Source organism: Phoca vitulina, unplaced genomic scaffold (assembly GCF_004348235.1).
Source record: "Phoca vitulina isolate PV1807 unplaced genomic scaffold, GSC_HSeal_1.0 scaffold87, whole genome shotgun sequence".
NCBI classification, from domain to species: Eukaryota; Metazoa; Chordata; class Mammalia; order Carnivora; family Phocidae; genus Phoca; species Phoca vitulina.
This window is the reverse complement of record NW_022589790.1, coordinates 1,614,338-1,630,617: the sequence shown is the minus strand read 5'-3', so window position 1 is coordinate 1,630,617 and position 16,280 is coordinate 1,614,338.

Sequence of the window (16,280 nt, the reverse complement as noted above, 5' to 3'; positions counted from 1 at the left end):
GCTAGTTCAACTGTCAAGACTAAATGAAATTTAAGGCTCGGGGCTGCTACTCTTGGTATGTTTTCACATTTCTAACCCCAAAGCTGGAAGGTTAAATATATCTATATTTTTAGACTAGCCTCCCGACTGAACTACCAGATGATTTTTATTGCAAAATTCATTTAAAACTGTGTTCTCGGGGTTCCCTTAATGTTTAGCTTCAAAGCTGCTGATCCCTGGATTGGGTTACACACAGTCCACCTTCATGTTTGTTCAAAGAGAGTGGGGGACATGGTTTGTGAGAGAAATGGCATGGTCTGCAGCACGAGGAGGTTGAGACACCTGGTTGTATCCGAGGACATCCCCCAGCCCTCCCTGAATGTCCTGTGTGGGCAGACATGAGGCACGTGTACCTTCAGAAGCCTCCCGTTCCGTTGCTGCCCTGCCAGGCCTGGCCCTCTGCACCTGACCCCCTCAAAAATCCCTCTGCGCAAATGCTCATGGCGGCATTATGCATAACACACAAAAGTTAGAAACAACCCAAGCGTCCACCAGTGGATGACTGAAAGAAACGATTAAGATAGGTTCACGTGATGGAATGTTACTCGGTTGTAAAAGGAGTGAAATACTGACACAGGCTACAATGGGGATAAACTTCAAAGACGTTACGCTAAATGAAAGGAGTTAGCCCCCAAAGGGGACATACTACATAAACGCATTTACGTGAACTATACAAGATAGGTAAATTCAGAGAGACAGTAGATTTGTGGTTGCCACGGCTGGGTGGGGGGAAGGATTGGGGAGTAACTGCTTAAGGGACAAAGAGTTTTCTTTGGGGATGAGTCAGATGTTTTGAAATGATATAGAGGTGGCGGTGGTCCAACACTGTGAATGACCTGTGACTACCATCAATGGAAAACAACCCAATCCAGACAAGGCTGCTAATGGCTCATACCCTTGAAGGTCACCAGATTAAGAGCAACTTGCTGAGGGCAAAGGGAATATAAAATGGGTAGTGGAAGAAGGTAGTTATAAATACCAGCTACGACCATGTGACCAGTTAACACAAACAAGGATTGTGATTATCATGAGTTCATTTTTTGTGATATGAGTATGTTTATATGTTTTGTTTTCTTTCTTCTCTTATTCCTTTTTTTTTTTAAGATTTTATTTATTTATTTGACAGAGAGAGGACAAGAGCAGGAACACAAGCAGGGGGGAGTGTAGGAGGGAGAAGCAGGCTCCCCGCTGAGCAGGGAGCCCAATATGGGGCTCGATCCCAGGACCCTGGGATCATGCATGACCTGAGCCGAAGGCAGACGCTTAACCAACTGAGCCACCCAGGCGCCCCACTTCTCTTATTCCCTTATCATGTAACAGAAGATTTGTTGACTTTATATCATAATATTTAAGTATTTTTTTTTACTTTATATCATTGTATTGAAGTTACAGATATCAGGGAGAAAAGTGAACATCACTTAAGGACTTCACCTCCTCTTCTGGGGGAGAGATTAGTACATTTTTGGTTGTACTCAGGATGGTTGTATCATGTTAGGTGGAAGTATAATCTTGTTATTACCTTCATTTGAAGATTAAGTATGGTTTAAGGAGACCCAAATGGGTGTTGACAAGGGGTGGATTTGTGATGGTTAATTTTATATGTCATGTGGCTGGGTCAAACATTATTCTGGATGTTTCTGTAAGGGCATTTTTTGGATGAGATTCAAACTGGTGGACTTTCAGTAAAGCACATTCTCCTCCATAATGTGGGTGGCCCTCATCCCATCAACTGAAGGTTTGAATAGAACAAAAGGCTGGTCTCACCGAAGCAAGAGGGAATTCTACCAGCAGACAGCCTTCACGCTTGGTCTCCAGCCTGCTGACCCACTCTACAGATTTTGAACCTGCCAGTCTGTGTAACTCTGTGAGCCATTCCTTAAAGTAAATCTCTCTCAATCTTTCTCTGTACACCACACACATACACACAGATTTCTGGTTTTTGTGAAGACCCTGACTAATACAATATGTTTTCAGTTTCCTTGGGCATATACCTAAGAGCAGAAGTGTTGGATCATATGATAATTCCATGTTTAACTTTTTAAGGAATTATAAAAACGTTTTCCACAGTGGCTGAGCCATTTCACATTCCCACCCACGATGCATAAGGATTTCAATTTCTCCACATCTTCACCAACACTTGCTTTTTTCCATATTTTTTATTATTTTCCTAGCATATGTGAAGTGATACTGTGATTTTCATTTGCATTTCCCAAGAGACTAATGATCTTGAGCATCTTTTCATGGGTTTTTTGTTTGTAGATCTTCTTTAGAAAAATGGCTATTTAAATACTTTGACCCTTTTGGGGCACCTGGGTGGCTCAGATGGTTAAGCGTCTGCCTTCGGGTCAGGTCATGATCCCAAGGTCCTGGGATCAAGCCCCACATGGGGCTCCTGGCTCAGCGGGGAGCCTGCTTCTCTCTTTCCCTCTGCCTCTCCCCCTGCTCATGCTCTCTCTATCTCTGTGTCTCAAATGAATAAATAAAATCTTTAAAAAAAAATACTTTGACCCTTTCGTATTAGGTTTTTTTTTTTTTAATCTTTTTGTGGTTTTAAGAGTTGTAAGAGTTCTTTATATATTCTGGACACATCCTTATTAGAGATATGATTTGCAAATATTTTGTTCCATTCACTAGGTTGTCTTTCACTTTCCTGATAGTGTCCTTTGATACACAGAAGTTTTCAATCTTGATGAAGTCCAAATAACATATACATCGTTTTGCTCATGTTTTTGGTGTCCTAAGAATCCATTGCCAAATTTGAGACATGAAGATTTACACCTAGATTCTATTCTAAGATTCTGACAGTTTTAGTTCTCACATTTAGGGCTTTGATCCACGTGGAGTGAATTTTTGTGTATGATGTGTGGGTAGGGGGCATCCCTCTGCACGTGGACATCCAGTTGGATGCATAGACATCCTCTATGGTAGGTCATATGTGGGCAAAGACCTGAACCTGAATGAAGTGTGTGACAGAGCAATGTCTCCCAGGCAGAGAGAAGAGCCACCAGTGACTCCAGATACAGTCAGGTGGCACAAATGAATCCAGGAATGCATGCAGGGGTTCCTGCTGGAGCACAGTGTATGTATTCCTGATAACTTTGGTGTCACCTAAAAATGCCAAGGAAAGATAACTGGAGTTACTGTGGGAAGAATGGGATTGGAACAGACCATTCAAACCATAAGCAGACCATTCAAACCATAAGCAGGTTTAGAACCAGCACTAACAAAAACCATCATCCTTTTTTTTTTTTTTTTTTAAGATTTTATTTGTCAGAGAGAGAGAGAGAGCGCGAGCACAAGCAGGGGAGTGGCAGGCAGAGGGAGAGGGAGAAGCAGGCTCTCCGCTGAGTAAGGAGCCCGATGCGGGATTCGATCCCAGGACCCAGAGATCATGACCTGAGCCGAAGGCAGACGCTTAACCGACTGAGCTACCCAGGTGCCTGCCAAACCACAATCCTAATAAAAAGTAATCGCATAGTTAAAAAGATGTTGTAAGTTATTAGATACATAAGTACATACACACGAGACAGAGAAAGAGTGAGGGCGCTTCACTTATTAAGAATGGTGAAAGGACCTTGGAAAAGGAATATGATGGAAAGTTTGTGTCACTGAGTTCGGAAGACCACATGGAAGTGTTTCAGACTGAAAGCAGGCGGCCACACTGAGCCACGAGAGACAGTGGTGTCAGGAATAGTCCTGTTCTCCCAGCTGGACCGCTCTCAGCTGAGCTGGCTTGCCTGCGTTCAGATCCTCGTGCCTGAAGTGTAAAATATTAATTTTCTGGGGAAAAATCTCATACAAACTAAGAAACCTTCCGTATAACACCGCATTAATCCACAATACAGAAGCATTACTGCAGTAGAACACATTTCTTCACATAAAAATTTTCAGAGTAGAAAAAAGAAAGTATTTGGGCGCCTGGGTGGCTCAGTTGGTTAAGCGACTGCCTTCGGCTCAGGTCATGGTCCTGGAGTCCTGGGATCGAGCCCCGCATCGGGCTCCCGGCTCGACGGGGAGCCTGCTTCTCCCTCTGACCCTCTCCCCTCTCATGCTGTTTCTCTTTCTCTCTCTCTCTCGAATAAATAAATAAAATAAAATCTTTAAAAAAAAAAAAAAGAAAAAGAAAAAAGAAAGTATTTTACCGTTCATTTTATGAAGCCAAAACATAGCTAGAACAAGAGAGAAAATTTTCAGCCAAACTAAGGAACACAGAGACCAAAATCCTAGTCAAAACATTTGCAACCTGAAATACTTAAAAACCTCATAAGCAAGTCTGGTTTGCCCCAGAAATGCACTTCAGCAGATTAATGACTTAAAATTTATTAACGTAATTCACTGCATTAACAGATTAAAGGGAAAAAAATGATTATCTAAATGGATGCAGAGAAAGCATTTGGTAACATCTAATATTCATTCATGATTTTAAAAACTTAGTAATCTAGGGATCTTCTTTAGCCTGATGAAGTTAGCTACCAAAAGCCTACAGAAAATATTATACTTGGTGATGAAGTCATTTCAGGTATTTATTCCTTTAAACTCAGAACAAGACAATTCCAATTATCACTCCCTCTTGGGGGCACTAGTCAGTACAAGAAAAAAATAAGCATGATTGAATTAAAGATACACACTCTCATCATTTGCAGATGTGATTAACTACCGTAGTCAGCATCCTCTAGAGAAACAGAAGATAGGTAGATAGATAGATAGATAGACATGGAGTTTCAGCCTGAGGCCTCAGAACCAGGAGAGCCCATGGTGTATGTTCCAGACAGAAGGCCAGCTGATGTTTCAGTTCAAGTCCAACAGCAGAAGACCAAGGTCCCAGCTCAAAGAAGGGAGGGTAGGCCTTTTTGTCCTGTCTAGGCCTTCCGTTGATTGGATGAGGCCCACCTATGTTAAGGATGGCAATCTGCTTTATTCAGTCTGCCAATTCAAATGTGAATCTGCTCTGGAAAACACTTTCACAGACATACCCAGAATGATGTTTGATCAGATATCTGTGCGCCCTGGGCCCTTGTCAAGTTGACATACGCAATTAAACATCACCACATCACCCCTTGTCTACTTGGCACCCATATGCATCTCCTTAAGCCACACTTAAGCTCTATATAAGGGCAATAACAAGGTCACTTCACTTAACGTGATACAACTCTCCTGCATACAACCAGAAACTCACTAACCCCTTCCCCAGAAGGCCCCAGAAGGGGAGGTAATGTTTTTGAGTGATGTTTATGCTTCTCCTTGATATCCTGTAACATAAATACTATGAGCCATCAGTAGTCCTGCCTGGTTGGGTGGTTATACCTCTCCCTTGACCTTAATCGCAGGGCATGGTGACACTGTAGACTTCCAGAGGGGTCTCCTGTATTCCACTGTGGCCCAGCTGTCTACTTTCCCCGGGGTGGTACTCAGGAGCAATCACCTTGGCCAGCACGGTAACCCCCTGCTTTGCCTGTTGATTCAGAGGCATGAGGAGTCCCAAGTGACCACCTTAACTTCCAGTTGAGGGTAATTATTGCTGTGTCTCCAGGTGGAAGCAGTCCACCCTCTGGAACTCAAGACCACTGCGCCAGCAGAACACGAGGTTGTGGGAACCAGAAGCAAACATTGTTCTAGCGGGTCTCTAAGGGTAATAGTGGTACCTCTGTTTCTACTCCTTGATTCCTGGGTCTTCTAATCCTGGCTATGGGGGCAACAGCACCATTTGTTGGAATAGGTTAGATTAACCCTAGGTCACCCACCGACCTCAAGAAAATTCCCGTGCAACGAGGTGCGTTGTAAAATACCACGCAATCTCCGACCCCACGGCGCATCCCTCTTGGGGATCAGTTTGGCTCCCACAGACCCAAAGGCTTAGTCAGAGAAATGGGATCCTTAAAATTCTAAAGAGTTCAGGATGCCCCCTTCCACCACCCCTCCTTAAGAACTATGCTCCCCGAAGCTATAAAGACCTATAAAAATGGCCACCATCTGACCAAAGAAAGCCTAGAATTTTGTGTCCCAAGAACTTGGCTTAGTAACTGTCAGAGTGGGGGACCCCAAAATGTGGCTGGACAGAAATGTGGGTTGCACCCCCTTTATAGCCAGATAGGACTCAACAAAAACATGGGGTGAACTCAGTTTGCGGCTCAGGGTTCCAACAAACTGCCACCGGCCCTCAGGGAAAATTACAGCAGCTATTACGAGGAATGTTCCAATCAGACAAGATTGTTTAGGAGGTGCACTTGAAAGCAAGGGTTCCCGAATCAATAGACAGAATGGGGTAACTATTTTAATTGGCATGCAGAAGTCTCCAAAGGGCTTCGAAATTCCTAAGTAGCTTCATTGGAAGATTTGTTGCTAAAGGCTAATGAAAAACTGAAGACTTAAGAGGTACCTAAAATAAAAGGCCATAAGCCTGACATCCGTCCTCCTGCTCCCCTCCACCCTCCTTTATTTGAATACTCAGCTCTAGTAATCCTTGGTCTGAATTGCATCTGCGAGATGTCAACAAAAGTCTACCCAGTTAGTGGCCTAATGGACATCCCCACATCTATCCCCAAAGGAAGGCCCCTGTGTGGGTCCCTCTCAGGAGTTGATAGGACTTGGGGATTTTTCTGGAGCCAAGGAAAAATAAAATTAACCCTAATGAAATATCTTGCCAAATTTTGGTAAATAGCAGAGTTACATCCTCTTCTTTAAACCCCATTCAGAGCCTGCAGACGGGATCCTGGGGAAACTGGCAGACGCCAGCTAACGTGAGACTTCGGACCAGAATCAGCTCTCCCGCCCGGATCTCTGTCTGTAGTACTCGGAGACAAATCAAACTTCCCATTGTCCTTTACCTTTCCAGATCCAGGGCGTTGGTTACTGATCTTTGGGAGTGGCTCTGGATCTTGTGTAGACAATATCCCTTGGACCCTCTTTGAGGGTGCCTCCCGGGGCCATGGGGTTGTTTAGTGCTGCCCGAAATATTAACTGCTTGGCCACGCTGAAACCTGGCAAGGTATTTAAAAGGATTTAAAACTCTACGATCAGAAATTTGGCCAGATTGAAAGCTGACATTCAGAGCCTGATAGAAAATTTTTTAGCCCCCCCCCCCCAAAAGCAAATAGAAGATAATGCGGTTGGGTGGGTGAAATCAACTTCGGAGGTCATTTAGGATATAGTGTCATTCTTTGGGAAGTGGAGAGCAATTGTCTTGACCTCACAAATCCTTGCAAAGCTAGAGATGCAGCTCCGGAGACAGTTCAAAGTTCACCTATTCCTTTTTACCCATCCCGAAACCTCCCCTATTTCTCTTAAAAGGCTTGTAACTTGCATTCTCTCCCTGTGCCTTTGGGAGGCAAAGGTTAAAGCACAAACTTCGGGAAGGTCGTTCTTATCACAAGAAAAATAAATGGGGGAAAACTCATTTGAAACTTAGCTTTAGCCATCCGAGCAGGTGGCTTTAACTTACTCCACCTGCCAGAAAAATAACTGAGATCCAACTTCTTTTAGAACGAAAGCGGAAGCTATAAAGTCTCTGTTTATTCCGTCTGCATGTTTATGTGTGTTTCTATATGTGTGTTGTGGATGTGTGGTATTTTCTACCTCCAGACGGTATTATAAAGTTAATTTGCATTAGACTTCTCTTTCGTTGGTTTAAACAAATAAGCACTTATATAAACTTCATAAAAATTCTCAAGAATATAATAGAAACTAACCTAAGGGCATTTCAGGTTCATGTGATCTGGGAAAAAGATTTGGCATTAAAGCTAGTTTAAGGTTGTTGGTTTATTCAATCAACGTTAAACATAAAACTTGTATTCCACCTGAGTTGACTAGCCAAGTAAGTTCATGTTATCTCTTACAAGGTATGTCAGCAAGAAAAATAGCTTGGGGGTAATGGTTAACTTTGTCTAATGTTTAATGAGGTTTCTGTAGGTACTCCAAACATAATTGTTGAAAACAAGTGATTTAAATAGATGTAAGGGGGATAAAAGTTTTTAGGTTCCCTGAAAATTTCGGTCACCTAAAACCTTAAAGTTTTGCTAAGTTAAATTAAATGATGAGGTCATTAAATAGCTAGATCATTTCCAAATAAGATAAGATACTGAAACATTTATTACTGAATATATGTTTATTTACCTCTGGCTTATTACAGAGGAACTGCAAATAAATTTGGGTCTGTTAGTAAACATATATGACACCCCATTGAAACATTTACTATGAGAAAGCATATGTTGCTAGAAATTATGAAATGTATTAATACATTTGCAAAAACACAGAACGTTAATATAAAAGACAGTTCATGATTGTTTACTTATTTAATTTCACTAAAAACTAAGGTTTGTAAAGGATAACAATTCTAATATATGTAATTAAAACTACTAGAAAAGCTAAGGGAAAGGAATTTTATACATAATCTGGATTAGATAAGATTGGAACAAATTTAAGTAAATGAGTTTTGTATTAAAAATAAGCTGGAGCAAAGTTAGAATTTGGTTTTCTCTTAGTTCAAAGGACAAAATTTTCTTGGACTATTGGTCTGCTCTCGATAATAAGGGATTATGAAAGGTTGCTTATTTATTTACCTTTTAAGTAGTCTGCCTAGAAAAAACAAAGGCCTGTGTCTTGTCAAAAATAATCACCGACATTAAACCTGGTACACTCATCATTGAAAGAGCTAAGTTTTGCTCAGGACTATGTAAGCTTCTATATTTGCCTGCGAAATCTTTTGTCACTATGGTTAAATGGATAACTAAATATTGTTCCCGTCATAATCCTAGTTATTATCTTAAAAGTTGTATGTCACAAAAATAACCAAATTTCCTTGTCAACTGCCTCATAATGAACTCTAATCAGATCTCTAACCATGGAAATTTTCAGTCTTTGTCATTTACAGAGTTACTATTTTACTCTGATGCTTTTGCAAAAGTGTTTCATCTTCAGAGAGATTCATAGAAAGGGCTTTGCTGGTAATTTTAAGATCATAAAATTGAACTGGGTAAGAATTTCCAGAACTAATGGTCAAACTGACCTGCTCAAACTGACCTGCTAAATCCTGGACTAGAAAGCCAATTAGATCAGGAACTCAATGCAGAGAGTGGAGCTCAGAACAGAAAGGGGATCTACCTATGCTCCTTGGAAACCATGAGAAAGACTGTAAACTCAAAAGGTTTATGGGATACCACACCTATGTTTTTGCTGTCCCTGAAGCCATTGGAAGCCTCCTTCAGTCCCACCACTGCCACCAAATCTGTTAAATAATAAAAATGCAACCAAGTAAGTCTGAAGGTCTAATGGGCCTTATTAATTCATAATTTGGGCAGCATCCAATCTAATAAATACAGAGGAGCTCCAAAATGCTGCAAAAAGGTAAGGTTTGTAAAGGCAGAGTGGGGGTAGAGAAAAGGAAATTATTAACAGAGAATGAATGCATTTTTCCAGGCCAGGTGGACCTCCTAACTAGTGCTGACCAGGTAACTTCAGATTAACTGGTTAAAGGTCACATTCCTGGAGGGCTGAAACTAATTAGATTGGGTATTAAGTCTCGGTTTGCTGATGTGGGGTTTAGCACAAGTGACTCCATCCTGGGCCTGCTGTCTTCTTTTTAACACTACAAAGAAGGAAACTGAGTTATAACTCCCAACCCTTATATCAAGTGTTTCCTAATTTAAAAAAATAATAAATCCTTCTACACAGCGAAGGAATCTATCAACAAATGAAAAGGCAACTTACTGAATGGGAGAAAATATTTATAAATCATATATCTGATAAGGGATTAATATCCAAAATAGATAAAGAACTCATATAACTCAACAGCAAAAAAACCCCAAACAATCTGATTTAAAAAATGGGCAGAGGACCTGAATAGACATTTTTCCAAAGAAGACATATGGATGGCCAACAGGTACATGACAAAGTATTCAACATCACTCATCATCAGGGAAATGCAAATCAAAATCACAATGAGATATCACCTTACACCTGTTAGAATGACTATTATCAAAAAGACAAGAAATAACAGGCGTTGGCCAGGATGTGGAAAAAAGGGAACCCTTGTGCGCTGTTACTGGGAATGCAAATTGGTGCAGTCCCCGTGGAAAACAGTATGGAGTTTCCTTAATTTTTTTTTTTTTAACATTTTTATTTATTTATTTATTTATTTGACAGAGAGAGACACAGTGAGAGAGGGAACACAAGCAAGCGGAGTGGGAGCGGGAGAAGCAGGCTTCCCGCTGAACAGGGAGCCCAATGTGGGGCTCGATCCCAGGACCCCAGGATCATGACCTGAGCTGAAGGCAGATGCTTAACGACTGAGACACCCAGGCGCCCCCAGAGTTTCCTTAAATTAAAAATAGAACTGCCATATTGTAGGGGAGGGAAAAAGTTTCCTCTACCCTTCTAGATTCTTTTGGCTGTTCTAAAAATTAAATTGACCATGGGGTGCCTCAGTGGCAGAGTCAATTGGGCATCCAACTCTGGTTTTGGCTCAAGTCATGATCTCATGGGTCGTAAGATTGAACCCTGTGTCAGGCTCCGCACTCAGCATGGAGTCTGCTTAAAGACTCTCTTTCTCTCTCCCTCCCACCTAAAATAAGTAAATAAATCTTAAAATAAATAAATAAATATTAAATTGACATAAGACAGATGAATTTGCAAGTACAGGAGCTCATAGAAATGGAAGACTCAGAGAAGTGACCAAAGCAGGCAGCTTTTAGACAAAGCAATAATACATTTGTGAAAAGTGGACAAGACAAAGAAGTTTGGGCTTGGGTACTAAATTAATAAAGAATAAGGTTTGTTTATACAGCCTCTTCACCACTGAACTTCCTATCTCTTGTGCTCCTTTACAGTTAATCCCTTCCCCCCATTATCCCCAGCATTAGGGAACCACTGATTTTACTTCTGTCCCTTCTAGCTTTGCCTTTTCTTGTATATTATATATAAAGGAGCACACAATATGTAACCTTTTGTGTCCCGCTTCTCTCACTTAGCATAATGCTTTTAAGATTAATCTATGTTGGGGCGCCTGGGTGGCTCAGTTGGTTAAGCATCTGCCTTCGGCTCAGGTCATGATCCCAGGGTCCTGGGATTGAGACCTGTATTGGGAGCGGGGAGCCTGCTTCTCCCTCTCTCCCCTGCTCATGCTTTATCTCTCGCTATCTCTCTTTCAAATAAATAAAATCATTTTTAAAAAAAGATTATGTTGACAAATGTCAGCAATTTGTTTCTTTTTATTGCATGAAGGTATCAAAATCTATTGATTTTCTTACAGGGACGCCTGGGTAGGTCAGTTGGTTAAGCATCTGCCTTCAGCTCAGGTCATGATTCCAGGGTCCTGGGATCGAGCCCCATGTCAGGCTCCCTGCTCGGCAGGGAGTCTGCTTCTCCCTCTCCCTCTGCTGCTCTCTCTCACTCACTCTCTCTCTCTGTGTCAAATAAATAAATAAAATCTTCTCCAAAAAAAAGATGTTCATACAGGTTTTTGTGTGGACATATGTTTTCATTTACCCTTGAGTAGATACCTAGACGTGAGATTGCTGGGTCATATGGAAAGTGCATGTTTAACTTTATAAGAAACTGACAAAATGTTTTCCAAAGTGTGAGAGTTCTGCTCTTTTCACGTTTTCACTAGCATTTTGTATTATCCTTTAAAAAATTATTCAATCATTTTAGTAAGTGTGTTAGTTTCTTATTGCTGCTGTAACAAACCGCCACAAATTCAGGGGCTTAAAACATGCATTTATTCCCTTGCAATTCTGGAGGCCAGAGGTCCAAAATCAATTTCACTGAGCCCAAGTCAACATGACAGCATGGCTGCTTCCTCCTGGGGCTCTAAGGGAGAATCCCTTTCCTTGCCTTTTCCAGCTTGTGGGAGGTACCCGTATTCCTTGGCTTACAGCCTCTTTCCTCCATCTTCAAAGGCAGCAGTTTGGCATCTTCAATTCTTTCTTTCTGTCCCCCTGCTTCCATCATCATATAACCTCCGTTCTGACTCCCTGCCCGCCTTTTGTAAGGACCAATGTGATTATGTCAAGCACACCTAGATAATCCAGGATAACTGCCCCATCTCAAAATGCTTAACTTGATCACATGGGCATGGTCCCTTCTGCCATATAAGGTAACAGTCACACATCCTGGGGATTAAGATATGGACGTATTTGAGGGGCCGTGGTCCTCTCTACTGTAGTAGGTATGTAGTGTATCTCCCTATAGGCTGAATTTGCATTTCCCTAAGGACTAATGATGTTGTGCAACATTTTCTGAGTTTCATTGCCATTCTTATATCTTTTTAGTGAAGTATCTGATCAAATCTTTTGCCCATTTAAAAAATTAGGCTGTTTGGTGTAGTACAACAGAGTTTTTTGAAAGTTCTTTATATATTCTGGATACAAAACTATCAGATATATGCTTTTCAAATGTTTCTCCCCATCTGTGTCTTGTCTTTTCATGCTCCTAAAACTGTCATTTGATGAGTAGAAATTTTTCATTTTGATGAAGTCCTATATGTTGCTTTGCAGAGACCTGGTAAGGCAACATCATGGAAGTACAGATTTCCACATATGCATAATCGAAAATAAAATACCGTAAGCTAGATTTCTAAATTTTGGTTCTAAGTCTCCTTGTTGATACTGGTGGATGAGTAGGCAGTAACACTACTCCAAGAGATGCAGACAGCAAAAAACGTACTCGACAGTTTGGAAGGTGAGCTGCCAACAGCTAAAGTGGTGATTCCATCCTTGGCCAGTGTCTCTCTGTGGTCCAGACCACTAATGCATTAGGTCCTGGTAGAAAAGCCCTCCTTTTGGGGGCTGTCTTCATTCTCCCCAAGATACTCAAAGCTGAGCCAGCATTACCTCCCAGTGTGTCAGGTCCAAGACTCCAAATACCGATGGCCCAGTGGGCTAGAAGGTGCAGGCAGTGCTGGTGAGCAGGCACTCAGACTCTGGGGAATGAGGCAGCTTGGTGCAAGCCCCGCTCTCCTCCCCACTGGCATAGCCCAGGGCCCTGGGTCCACATTCCTACACTGAATGGGCTGATGCCGAGGCTCAGGACATGCTAGATGGGGAAGGGAGAAATATCCCGAGCTGGGTGATGGAGAACAGGGCTGCAGGTCTCTCTCCACTACACTGATTGGGACCTGTAGCCACACAACAATCTTATTAAGAATTAAAAAAATGTTATTTCAAAACTTGTATAATGTGATCACATGACGAAACCTTTTGCAGCAGATAAAATCTTGCATTTTAAGACAAATATCCTTTTAGGGTGCCTGGGTGGCTCAGTTGGTTAAGCGACTGCCTTCAGCTTGGGTTATGATCCTGGAGTCCCAGGATCGAGTCCCATATCGGGCTCCCTGCTCAGCAGGGGGTCTGCTTCTCCCTCTGACTCTCTTCCCTCTCGTGCTCTCCGTCTGTCATTCTCTCTCTCAAATAAATAAGTAAAATCCTTAAAAAAAAAAAAAAAAAAGACAAATATCCTTTTATTTCTGTTAAGCTGAATATACAATTATTGTTCCCCAGGTGACCAACTTTTGTGTACTACAGTATAATTTCACGTTAATAAAACAAACTGAAAAGTTGAAAAGACAACTTCGTGAAGATCTAATTACAAAAATAAATCAAACAATTTATATTTAAAAAAGAATGTTGACTTAAAAGAATATAGCTTAAGATTATTCTGCAGCTGGTTAGGAAGTCATATACCCTGTTTCCATTTGCCTACTGGTCTCTATTAAATACTTAATATACATAAAATTTACATCTGAAGTCAACTGGTATCTGTGTCATCCCCCTGAAAAAGACAAGAACCTTAGCCTGTCATCATACCCTCTCTGCCATTCCCTTTTGTTATCACCTGTGGTTTTTTTTTTTTAAGATTTTATTTATTTATTTGACAGAGACACAGCGAGAGAGGGAACACAAGCAGGGGGAGTGGGAGAAGGGAAAGCAGGCTTCCTGTGGAGCAGGGAGCCCAATGCGGGGCTCGATCCCAGGACCCTGGGATCATGACCTGAGCCGAAGGCAGACACTTAACGACTGAGCCACCCAGGCGCCCCATCATCTGTGTTTTTAATCCTATTATCTTCACAATATGCTCAAGAATCATTTTGAACCCCGATGTTTTACTAATGTACTTACTACATTCTCCTATAATCCACACAAGTTATACTTTCTTTGATTTTTTTTCTTTTTTGAGAAAGAGAGAGAATGAGAGTGTGCAAGCATGGAGGACGGGTAGAGAGGAGACAGAATCCCAAGCAGGCTCCATGCCCAGTGTAGAGACTAACATGGGGCTTGACCTCACAACCCAGAGATCATAACCTGAGCCAAAATCAAGAGACAGACGTTCAACTGACTTGAGCCACCCAGCCGCCCCTCGTTGATTTTTTTAATGGATTATATTTCATTAATTCAATCAGAGATATTTTAGGGATTACAATCTATGCAAATTCTTTCATCTTCCAAATGTCTTTACTTCACTCACAATTGAATGCTAGATTAAAGGGTTATAGAATTACAAGTCCTAAGTCATTTTACTTTAGAAATCTGAGAATATTGCTCCATGCTGTCTTCTAGAATCCAGTGCTGCTGCTGAGAGTCTGATATCAGCCTCTTTGCTTTGCCTGGAATAGTGGGCATCCTTGATTACCCAACATCCATTCAACCCCCTCTTCCTATTTCCCAACAGAATTTGGGAATGTGCATGTCCACATCGCACCCAACTCCTGAGCAGCAGAGAGGAGGGAAGGAAGAAACTTGGTTTTTTGATGACCTCACTGAACTACTCATTCTGAGGGAGCTGGAGTCCGACCCAAGAATTTCTCATTCTGCCTTTATCATTTAAGACAATTGAAGCAGTCCCATCTTCTATTACTTGTAGCAAGGGACACATAGGTAATCTTTTATTTCATTCTTATATCCTGGTAGCTCCTAGGATTTTCTGTTTATCCTTAAGACTTCTGAAATTTCATCCAGGATATATTTTTTGTAGGCCTCCCGTGGCCCAACCCCATCATTATGTTCAACACCTTATATTCTATTTAATCTGAAGACACAAGCCTTCTTCAGCTCGAACGTTTCCATAGCTTTATCTATAATCTATTTGTAATTTTTCTTCCTCTTCATTTCTGGTTTCTTCTTCTGAATCTATTAGATGGATTTTGGACCTCAGGGCACACTGCTGCATGCCTTCCAAGCTTTTCTCTCAATTTCTGGGGTTCTGATGGTATTTTCTAGAGCTGTAGGGGATCTATTCCTTTGAAAATTAAATATGTATGTGTTTTTGTCATTTTAAGTAATATTAAGAGAAAAAAGGAGGCAATCATGTCTACTCAGTCTGTCACTTTATTTATACTTTGTAAATCTCAATGTTACGTTGTTTTGCCAATAACAGTTCATAATTGTTACTTCTTTATCTTGCATTGCTATTATTTTTATCACGGTAAAAGTCACATAACACAAAATCTACCATTTTAGCCATTTCTAAGTGTACAGTTCAGGAGTACTAAGTTCATTCACATTGTTGTACAACCATCACCGTCATCCATTTCCAGAACTTTTTCATCATCCAAACTGAAACTCTATACCCATTAAACAATAAATTCTCATTCCCCTCTTCCCCAAACCCTTGGTAACCGTTTTTCTACTTTCTGTCTATGACTCTGACTATTCTAAATACCTCATATAAGTGGAATCACACAATATTTAAGTCTGCCTTATTTTACTTGGCATGTCTTCAAGCTCCATCCATGTTGGAGCATGGGTCCGAATTTCTGTCCTTTAGACGACTGACTGATTTTCCACTGTACGCACACACCACGTTATGTTTATCCGCTAATCTGTCCATTGACACCGGCTTGTTTCCATCTTTTGGCTACTGTAAATAATGCTGCTCTTAACACTGTACAAATACCAGTTTAAGTCATCGCTTTCAATTCCATTGGGAATATACCCAGAAGAGGAATTGCTGAATCAAGAACGAGCAGCAGCAAGCGGCGAATTTTGCATATTTTTAAATACATACCCACTTTTCCCATAAAGGGTGCTCGACAGGACAAGTGGTGAGAGAGGCAGAAAGACGAGGCTTCAGCCTTCTTGGGCTCCCGGCAAGATGGCGTTCTCTAGCCTTACCGCGATTGGCCCTTCTCGGACACCGTAGGCCGCCGTCCTGCGACGCCGTCTGGGAAATAGAGTTCGAAAGGAAAAGTGCTGCGGTTCGGCCAGGGCACCCGGCTCCCTCTCTCGTGCGCAGGCGCAGTTGCGCCCAGCGGC